Genomic DNA, 11692 nt, shown 5'->3' with positions numbered 1-11692 from the left:
ATGTATAAGTTCTCCATCCTTTAACTGGAGCAGGTCAAACAGATCCCTGACAAAGAGCCCTGGAAGTCTGGAGCAGTCTGCTTTGTTATAATTTTGAGTAGCACCAAAGTGAAATTAGGTTTACAGGAGATGTTCCAGAAGTTTCAGTAAAACTGCAAACTTACGTGGATATGGAGTTCACATGACCTTGCTTGGCTTTGTCTCCAACGTGGGCAAAATGCAGCAATCAATCACAGATGAGCGTCCCTTTGCAGGTTACAATTAGCCGGCAAAATAGTTCCAACACAGAAATTGAAGTACAGGTTTGCCCAGCTTTCTGAGGACCGTGACTAACTAGTTCCTCTGAAAATAATGAGGTGAAATCTTGTACGCTTTCTCTCTTGATAAAGGTCATTCAGTTGCGCTGTAACGAGACACAAACACACAAAAAAATACTCTGTAAAACATGCTGGGAGCCTGCCAGGGTTTATTTAACCCAGCTAAACCACATCATTGGCCACATGAGCCCGTGGCAACGGAGAGAGGCCACAAGTTGGAAACAGAGAGTTCGTTTCAGGGCAGATAATAAAACAATAGGCAGGAAAGGACTGGCTTTGCTTCTCTTCAGTCCCTTGTTAGCAGGGACTGGAGTAGAAGCTGGAGGACCAGGATGGTCAAAGACAGTTGGCAGAGAAAGGCATTAACTGAAGCAAGTGCAGCGAAGGCAAGAGAAGCCTCCGCGCGGGAGAGAGATGGGCATGTGTTTTGGGAGGAGAAGTACAGAGATGGGAGAAATGTGGGAAGGGAACCGGCTGGAGAGGGGTGCATGACAGAGTGGGAGAAAAAATACCGAGGGGGTGGAGAGAGAAGAAAAAGCAACTGGAAATCAGGTGCCCCATGTTCTCCCATTCACCGCTAGTATCTGCCCGGACAACAGCTTGTGCTGGAGACACGAGGCCAGAAAGGGCAGAGCACAGGCTCGAAGGCGACGGCAGAGGCTGGCAACATCACTAGGCATCTAGTAGCGAGCTGGATCTTGCATTGAGCTCACCCTCCCCCAGTTCTGAGAGCAGGGACGGTACAGGGGTAACACACACAGTGCCCTTCAATACTGCATTTCAGTCCCCTGCAAAGCACGTGCTTCTCCTGCACTCTGGCTAAAGTAGGTTAAAGCTGTAGCCTAGACCTTCAGCAACAAAAATTAACTCCACTGAAGGCCGTGGGTCTGCGCCAGCTTTGTGAACTAACATGAAATCTAGCCCCGTGTTTCCAGGCAGAGGCACAATGGAAATTAGGGGATTTGCACTGAGATTTTTCCTTTAAGCATGGATTTGAGGAGTCTAAGATCCCAACTGCTTACTGAAATAGGGCTTGGGAGGCTCAGAACACCAGCAGAGCCTCATCAGGACTTATCTCCAGGTACCATCGCTCCTTGCTACAGGGGCTGATCACGCTGGCTGGATTTTAGGTCTTCATTGGGGCAAAGACATCCTTTTCTTTCTGTAACAAGCTGCCGTGTCCTAGCCATGGCCTCTTCCAGTAGATGCTTCCTAAGAAAGCCTTCCTAAGGGAGCCCTAACATTTCAAATGTTTTCTAGGAGTTGTTAAAACATCAAAACCACATTCCCTATAGGACAGCTCTCGGTTATTTCATTCTTAAAAAAAAAAAAAATATTTCAGTAACTCAAAAAGAACAATTTTTTTCTTGTGTATTCTACTGCTCAATAAAATCATACCTATTTGTTGACCATAAAAATGCTTTATGTGTTTTTTCCAGTCACATCCAGAGTCACTGCAGTGCTCAAGGAATCTTTCCTCTCGGAGCACCTCCTGAAATACAAACCCACTAGCTTGTAGCATGGAGAAGCCAACTAAGCTAGCTAGGACATTTTAGGGCGTGAATGTCGCCATCCAGGTCTGGCTCTGAGATCAAGAACATACGTTCAAACTCAGAATTCTTAATGGGTCAGGGTAGGGTTTGGCATAAAGGGTGATTCAAGCCTGAATTTCAGCTTTAGTCTTGTAATTGCTGTTCTTATCAGTTCAAAATCAGATCCCAGACCAAGAACTGTAAGAACACTGTGGAAGCAAGCTCTAGAAAAGGACTTGGGATCAGACTTGCTGATTATGGCCTCCCTTGTTTTTCCTAACTATGTTTTTTGCATAGAGGAGCTGTTAGCTAGGGATTGTAGAAAGTCCTTTTTCCACTTCACAGGGTGAAATTACTGAAATTACTTTTATAGCATTGACTTTTATAGCATTGACTTTTATAGCATTGACTTTTATAGCATTGACTTCTATAGCATAGAAGGATTTCTTTATCAGCCTTCCCACAGCCCAGGAACAATGGCACTGCTTACCTTCATCTTGGGAACAAGCACCAAAGGAAAGGAGATCTTCCTGTAAAAAGGCTCGCCCGGCCATTCAAACTCAGTCTCCAGGCCATTCGGGGAGGCAGCTGAGAACAAAACTGACGTGAAAACTTCCGTAGAAGCTTCTAACAATTGGTCTAAAACTCATTTTTCTGCCATTCATGGCTCATCCAGAGGTATGGTAAAGCAGCTTGCAGCAGCTTTTCTAACCGACAACTTGATCCAATGCTTCAGCGGGCTTTAGGTCAGCCCAGAGGCTTTAACAGAACCGTGAGACTGTTAGTTCTTGCAGATAAACCCATTTGAGCCGTATCACCAGGTAGAGGAGCACATGACAATGGGCAGCGGCCGTGAGTAGGAAATGCATAGGCCGTCCTAGGTCAGGCGACAAAACGATAGCTGGGGAAGGCCAGTCTATGGTTATCTGTAACCTTAGATCGATACTACAGTTTTCCAGAGTACACATTAATTGCTTCATAGGTAAACTCATTCTGCACAGAAAGCCCTCTATGAGAAGTCATAGAACTCAAAACAGAAAGTGAGCCTCCCTTGCCCCATTATTAGGACTTTTATGCAATCCTAGAATAAACACATTCCCCTAATACAAACAGAGGAAGTTCTTACACAAAAATAAGCTGTTCCAAATTGATACATCACCTGGCTTTCGTCCCTGGGAGTACAACTGTTCCCAGAACCTCTGAGCATCCCAATGCAACATAGCTTGAGCCTCTGAGCATCCCAACGCGACATGGCTTGAAGGGGAGCAAGGACCTGATAGTTCCGAGTTCACATTCTGGATTAAGATGCCTACACTCCAGCCACACCTCACAGACATGCTAAAACGCTCTCTGCTTTTACACAGGGCTTGTACCTCTGCTGGGAATCCACAGGCATTAGTTGAAAGGTGGCAAGCTAGCCAGTTTTCCAAGTTTTATTTTCCACAAGCTTAGGCTCAGCTTATCCAAAGTTCAGCTCATCCTTCAGCTGGGAGCTTGGGAAACATACTGCCCCGGCGAACCCAGTAGGACAAGTGGCTGGGTTGTCTTTTTTTTTTTTTTTTTTTAATTTATCTGGCTTTAAGCGTCAGTAAGTTGTGACAGACTAAACTTTCCATGGGCTAGCTGAAATTAAGCCTTTTCAATTCCCTCCCTCCCTTGAAATTAGCACATGGATGGTAAGGAATTTAAGGCATTAAATCAACATAAAATGCTCCTAATATTCTTATGTTAAATACTCATATGCCAGGCATTGAGCTCACCAGTTCCAACTCTATTTTAAGCTACTTAATGGCCTAAAAAATAGAGATTTATGATTGGCAAGATCTATAAAGAAGCCTTCATCCAGGAGCAATATTGCTTTAAAAAAAAAAAAAAAAAATCTGTTTTACTTACTCTATAATGGCCCAATTCCAGAAGTCTCGGGAAACTGTACGTTTCCCAACGTACCTAGTATGCGGCATCAACATGGTAAGAAATGTGTCCCTGGTGCACATCCATAGTTTTCACCCAGACAGTGCAAGAAGGTATGTTGTCACATAGTTCCCTCCTCGCAACAGGTTTTTAAAATTCTGTCCAGAAAAGTCAACGACAAGTTCAGCCTCTGAAGAAACTCCGTTTTTAGTTCAGCATTTGTGCTGGGGTTATATCATATTAACGTATATTTTACCGGGCAGCTTGAAAAATCTCTCTGAATTCCTGAGATATAATATAGAAACATTTCCGTAGTGCATCCTACTTACACTGTCCCTCTCTCCTGGCTGCTTTGCAGTTTCTACAGAATAGGGTATAGGTGACCTTGCTAGCTTCTTGTAAAGCAAATATTTCATTCACGTTTCCAGAGAATCATCGTTTGAAAACCGTTATAAATAGTATTAAGGGAATAATACAGAATTCCAGAATTCAAAAGCAAGCCGGGAGGTGAATCACTCCCCCTAACAATGGCAACCCTAACGCTGTCCTGGGACAGATCGATTTAACGCAACATGATTTTGCTTTGCACGGCACGGTGCACACCACTGCCAGCATCCCAGCAATTTCGCCATTCCAGCATACTAAGGTCTGAATCAAGGTGTCATTCCTCTTCTTCAGGAAGACGTTCACACCCCCCGTGACCCCCAGACACGTCAGTTGTTCAACAATCTGAAGTCGCTTTCTACTGAAAGTGTGTGTTTTTAGAAGCACCGCGAGCCCCAGCCACCGCAGGAATCCAGTGATTCAGTTGGAGGGAGTCACCACCTAAGCCAGGAGCTTAGCCAGGAGGGTCAAGCAAGACACACGAGGAACATTTTGCAGAATTCGGACTAGACAGAGAAGACAAGACAAGACATTACAGAGTCCTTTCAGAAAGGTGGTAAGAAGCCTTTCAAAGAGGATGAAGTTTATGATGCTGCTCAGCCTCTCGCTGATGAATGAGACAGGGAGGAGGAGATAATTATGAAAAGGTCTCATTTGTGTACAGAAGTTATTATTTTCACATTTCCCTTGCTGACAGAATTAGGACAGGTGTGGACTTTTGTTTCCTAAACACTGACCAGAAACAACATGAAAACAATTACTCTAATAAGAGCTACAGGATAAGCTCATTTATTTCCCATTTCAGAGTGAGAAATCTACCGAGTCTGAACATAAACACGTTACTGAGGTTGCAGTGTAGGCGATTTATCTTTTCTACAAAGGAATCTTTTCCACAAAGGAATCTTTTCCATGTGGATTATGGACTGGTCCATGAATTATCTAAATTCACCTTGTTTCTTTGAGCAACAGCAGTGTACTCAAGCTAAGAATCTAAGTCATATAAAAGGTTTAATTTAAAAAACAGTCTTCCATAATCCTGAATAAAGGTATGTAGCAGACTTCATTTCGATATGGGTTTATATGAAAATACAGCGATAGTAGTCCAAAAGTTCACAGATCCAGAAGAACAGCTTCAATATATTCACCATATACTTCTCTTTTTGCATTATACTCGTAGGGAAATGACCAAAGTGTCGGTCCAATTATTACGATAGCATATCAGTTCTATTAACAAACACGTAAATCTATCTGTGAGCAGTGCACTATCAAACAGTGCATTTTTTGAAATGAGGGGGTTTTTTTTTCATAAAGTCACTCCAGCTCCTCACAGACGACCATTCAGCCCTGTGCTAAGAACCAGTGTTAGAAATATCGGTGCTGAACAGTAAAATTAACTCCTGGGAACGGGAACAGAGGCGGAAAGCCTGTTGGCAAGGGGAACAACTACTAAAATGCATTCCAGCAAAACCAAACCACAAACACCCAGCTGTGACCAGCAAGACGAAACGCAGAAAAATCCTCCAATCTGGGATCCTATTCTATGATAGCAGGCCAACTCACGATGCCTATGGAAAGTTAAGGTTGTTTCCTGAAATATCTTGGTGCAAGTTTGATGATTATGGGTTGTGGATTATGCATTATTGACGATAAGTTGACTTTCATGGTAATGAGTGCTGTGTGTTGACAGATATATAAAATTGAACCATAAAATTAAGACGTTCTAACTTCTTACCTTCGGTCAGTGTTTTTTCTAGACTCAGTGAGAGAATGGACTCCCTGTCAATCAGGCACTAGATTCAAAGCCTTCTCTAGTCGCTGAACAAGTCCTGGATTACAGCTTTGCTCCGTATCGAAATGCCTTTCCTAGCACCTCAGGGAGACAAACTGTCCCTCAGCCTGCTGCAGAATTAAACAGCACGTGTACCCAGTTCCAGATGTCTGGTGAGAAGCCCAGTTTTGTTGGAGAAATACTTGCAGGAGCTCACAATAATTTCTGTTGCATTTCTTGATCAGAATTAGCCAGTCAGTTTGGAAGAAAGGTTGTTTTTTTTTTTTTAGCCTGGGGTTAATTGTGATCTACCAAAAGATAAGGTACGATAAGGTACTCAAGACGATAACATGAATGACAATACCCTGCTACAACTATGCATAGTGCTGATCCTGAGACAAAAGACACTATTCCTGGGCTGTACCTATACCTGGGGACTCCACCCAAGTCAGCAAGCTGTGTTGTAAATAAAGGTGCTATCTAGCCCCCGTGGAGGTTGCTTGGCTGCAAACATGAGGAGCTCCACTGGTGTGAACGATGACTGTTTTCTTAAATACCCTAGGTTTTTGTAACAGAGCTCTACCACCCACTCCGGGACAACTGTTTGCGTCTCAAGCACAGGTTACTCGGGTCAAGCCAAAGAAGCCAAGGGAAGCTCAGCAGAAATCCAAGACTCTTGGGAAATGAGTGGGAAAGAGGTCAACGAGAAGGATCCTCACGTAGAAGCACCGCCCTTGCCTGAAGCATCGTTCTTCGCACAATTAGACAACTATGCAACTTATTGGCCAGGTGCTGAATTTGTACGTGACAATGAGAAGATTAATCACAGTAATTGCTTGTGATTGCACACATCCTAGTTGAAATGGGTGTGGCCGGCTTACTTGTCTGATTCCTTTAATTGACTTCAGTCACCTTGCACTCAGACGAAAACGATCAGGGGGATGGAACACCTCTCCTGTGAAGAAAGGCTGAGAGAGTTGGGGTTGTTGAGAAGAGGAGAGAGGAGAGAGGAGAGAGGAGACCTTATAGCAGCCTTTCAATACTTAAAGGGGGCTTATAAGAAAGATGGGGGCAGACTTTTTAGCAGGGCCTGTTGCGACAGGACAAGGGGTTATGGTTTTAAACTAAAAGAGGGGAGATTCAGACCAGACCTAAGGAAGAATTTTTTACAATGGGGGTGGTGAAGCACTGGAACAAGTTGTGCCATCCCTGGAAACATTCAAGGCCAGGTTGGACAAGGCTCTGAGCAACCTGATCTAGTTGAAGATGTCCCTGCTCATTGCAGGGGGGGGGGTTGGACTAGATGACCTCTAAAGGTCCCTTCCAACCCAAATCTATGATTCTATAACATGGAAATATTGATATGATAAACAGCAAAACCGACCTCTTGGCTTCCAGCAGCAGTGGCACCACAGGGACTGCTCCTATAAGGAACGTGTTGCCTTGGCAGAGCTGACCAGCCCCAGCCTTCAGTGCCACATGCACATTTAGAGTTGTGCCAGGACATTGACTTCTTCCTGGCAGGGCCACGCTCCCCGAATTTCTGAAATGACTGGAATTTCCCCACGGCCGATATAGTATTGTCTATTCTGCAGTAACCCTCACTGGTTTGATACATTTGTCGTAAAAGAAGGTTACTAGTCATCATGAAAGCTTTGAAATAGATGACTTTTTTGAGGCCATCTGCTTACCTCCTCCCTTCTCCTTGTCTGCACCTGAAGCAAACAAAAAAATCTTCCATTTGTTGGTTCCTGGAAACATACATCTCTCTGTGCATGTGGGGACAGCCTGATTGCCTGCGCAAAGACAGCCTGATTTACAGCCCTGTGCAAACCTTGAGTAATTTTGAAGGCAGGGTAAAGGACAGCACCAGCAGATGCAGGGAATTGCCACGAGCAACCAAATCTCAAAGTCCCTTATCCTGGTTTCTCTCGCCATTCAAAGTCTGCTAGATTCTGCACTTAAACACGTATTAACATCTAAGTGCCTAAAAGCACCTCATTGTGCACAACACTAACCTCCATCAGAGATGTAAAATATCCCTGTTCTGCTCCAAACCCAAGCTCCTTTGCAGTCTGGGTTAAGATGCCTCATTTTGGACCTGCAGACCCTTATACCTCCCAGCCACGAATACATGCACAATACTCAGAGCCCCAAATACGAGTCGACCAAATATACCAAGCATACATACACACCTTATCACTCCTACCAGAGCTCTAGATAGAAGCTGTCCTAAACGGTGTGCCCCAAATACCCACCTCCTGGTGGAAACTAATCATCTCCCAGTTTGACAGATGAGGAAAGCGAAGCTCCAAGGCAGGTGGCCGAACTGATACCACCCAGGATAATCTACACTAGAACTGGTGTAGGAAAAAAAAAAAAAAAACCCCACAGGAAGATCTCTGGTCCCTTTTGCTGGAACTGCCAGACTATTCGTGTTTTGGTGCCACGCCAAAATGCCTCACATCCTGCAAATTTGGTTGTTGGCAATACTAACAAACGTCAGAGGCTGCTGCTGAAGATGCTGGCGGCACAACGGACACACTATCAAGCTGCGTGTACATTTGTCCTGGTGCATTTATATACATCTGTAGTGCTACTAGAAAATATCATTACTCAAGCTGGCCAAGCCCCTCTGCATGAATTGTCACACGGACGACTGAGGACCACTGTCCTTCACAGCACACCCTTCTCCGGTCCTACACTTACTAGGGCATCTCCAGGGCAAACAGGCAGTCCGCTCCCGCTTGCCCTCTCCCTCACCAGCTCCAAGAAGAGATCGAGGTCGCACACACATGCTTTTCTGCTTACAGAGCATGAGAATGCAAGGAGGATTCCACAAAGGCTGATTTACGGACACAGAACTCCAGACGTGATATAAAACCACCTTTATGTTTTATGGCAGAGAAAAAGGATTTAGGAAAGAGAGAGGAAGGAAAACAGAATCCTCTCCGATGGTTTTGCTCATTGTCCTTCAAGCAAGCCAAACACATCTACGAAGGCAGATGTTTGAACTACCATCCCTTTGAAGCTCTTTTTTGGCCCAGGACAGGCTAGCAGGCCCTACGTTGTGGGGCAAATGGGCACAAGGAGAAACGCTATTCATACAGCGGCATGTACAAGAAGATCTAGAGACTCTGTTCAAAGGACATGGAGAGGGTCTGGCAACTGGACCATGGTTTATTTCTGAGAGGGAAAACAGCAGGAAAGCTCTGGTGGAGAAGGTGGGCAGATGGGGATAAGGGACTGGGCTGATGTCTTCTCAGACCATAGACGCTTAGGAGCCAACCTCATGGTTCAGCTCCCAGCCACAGGAAAGCTTCTCAACAGCAATCCCTACTGACTCTAGTGAGGACGTTACACCTAAAGACCCAGACACGGCAAAACATTCACAGTCTCTCACCTGGCCATCCTCATTGCTTTGCCACGTTCCTCGGGCTTAACCAAGAATCCCTTAAAGAAATCCAAACCCTTCCTTTCCTTTCCACATCACAGACTTACTCTCCAGTTGCCTAAGGAGAACGGCACCCACCTAACACCAATTCCCATTGCCAGAGGTGGAGGAAGGCTGCAGAAATACACCCGCCAAGAGGCTGCAGAAGACCGGTCAGCAGGTGTGATGCCTTCACAGAGGCAGGAGCAGAAGCAAGGTAGGACCCTGGAGATGCTCCGTTCTCGTAGGGTGGACAGCGAGGGAGGACAGTCCCTGCCTGGTCTGCCTCTGCCCTCTTGTGGCTGCCTGACCATGCTGCACGGGGTAGGAGCAAACCTCGGGAGAAAAAGAGAGGCTACTCTTCCTTGAAAAGAACGAAGATCCTTGTATTACTTTTTAATACAGACTCTGTAGGATCCTTAAAAAAAAAAAAAAAAAATTGATATCCCACTCTGGAGACAGCTCTCAATTCAAAATTTAGGTGCTTAACGCAGGACAGCTCAGGAGCCAAAAAGCACGGAGCAACTTTCGAGTCACCTGAGCACAGACAACAGCCCACGCCGGACCTACCAGGGAAGGGATATGCAGACAGAGCTTTGAGTTTGGCAGGAAGAGGACAGCCCTTCTAATTACTCCATCATATCTGCTGTTGGCCCTGGCAGCTGCCTCCCATCTCCTCCCTGAAGTCCCCATCCATCCAGGGGAATTTGCTCTGTCTCTGCTGGCAGGTCCCCTCTGCTCACGCCCCTGCTCCGCTCCAGCGCTGGCGGTGAGGGCACAAGCAGGACGGGCAGACACCACCAATTCTGCTCCTGCTTTGTGATCGCCAGCTGGTTTCCTTCTCCATGCCCAGATGACTTGTCCTATAAAATGGTAACACCATGTGAAAAAAGGTAACATCATTTTAGAAAAAGGCACAGGACCTTTGGGTAAGCATCACTGCTACCTGTTGGGGTTCTCCACATCCCAGAGGTGGCAGCCCCTTCCTCTGGGCACTTGTTGAAACTGAGCTGCCTCCGGTGCCCTTCTTCTCTCCCTCCCATGATGTCAGATGCCAATGAGTACGAATCCAGCCGGGGAAAATCTTACGCGCCCTCACTGAACAGGCCAGGGCAATCTGAGAGCAGCAGTGAGGGACCACTCATCCCATCAGATGAAGGCAATAACGCTCACATTAACACAGGAATGGAAAGGGAAAAGGATGACAGGGAGATTTGGGGGCCCGGCTAAGAGTGTCTCAGGGCACTCTGGGCAGGGAGGACACAGGACCACAGTTCCTGGCTTTAAACACAGCGTGGAGAAGGCCATGGTGATGTTTCTGTCACACTGTCATAGCAAGCACCAGTGACTGGGTCTCAGGGTTGCATGCAAACCGGAAAAAAGGCGAAGGCCTGACCACCTTCGCATCAAGCACAAATCCAGAGGAAGCCCATGGGGGTTCAGTGCTTCGTTGCCCCATGCTGGGGAGAAGCACTGTGGTGTCACCCTGCCTCACCCAGAGACAAGTTTACCTTTACTGTAAAGAGCAGCCCCAGGTCCCAGAACCAGTACTACCATGAGGTCTAATGCCATTTTCTGCTCTGGCCGTACCTCTGTTTCACTTCCCAAAGGCCTTTGATGTTTTGCTTTTTCCCTCCGCTGCCATCACCAAGAGACGATGACAAGAGATCTTCCACGGTAATGTCCACAGCTAAACGCGGGAGGAGAGCAAACGATTTTAGCGAAGCCAGAGCGACCCAACTTCCCAACCTGAAGAGTCCGAGAGCTGCTGCTGCTGCAGGGCAGGAGCACGCTGTGCCCACAACCAGCTAGCATCTCTCACTTGCGCTTAGCCTCTGCTGCGGCATGGGGAGCTGCACGTGGCCAGGGGAACCCAGCCACAGTCCCCCTTCTCCTTCTACAAAGGACAAGAAAGGGCCTGCAGGAGCTGGATCTACCTTTTGATGAGAAAAGGCAGCCTTCTTCAAACCAAGTTGCAGCTAAAAGCAGGGGGAATTACCTGAACAGCAGGAGCAAGTTCAGTCCCCGGTGCTGCTACAACTCACGCTTGCCAGCTCCTGCCTTTGCGTCCAAAGCCCAAGGCCCCCGTGCAGCCAAGGGGAGACCGGCCAAAGAAGAGTCCATGATCCAAAAGCCTCCAGAGAAGAGAAACTTTCACTCTACACCACCTAAGGGCCCATTCGGTAATGGCAGCTTCCGAAAGGTCCCCGCCACAGTTGTGCCTCCACCTGCGGATAGGAAAAGCAGGAGACTGCTCAGCCCTGCAAGAAAAGAGGAAGGAAGAAGATCCTTGAATTAACCAGCCTTTGGGACAGCCAGCACATCCCATGCAAGGCTTCGAGCTAGT

This window comes from Aptenodytes patagonicus, chromosome 7 (genome assembly GCF_965638725.1).
Source record: "Aptenodytes patagonicus chromosome 7, bAptPat1.pri.cur, whole genome shotgun sequence".
NCBI lineage: Eukaryota > Metazoa > Chordata > Aves > Sphenisciformes > Spheniscidae > Aptenodytes > Aptenodytes patagonicus.
The sequence above is the reverse complement of the archived record's forward strand: the minus strand, read 5'-3'. Positions refer to the sequence as shown.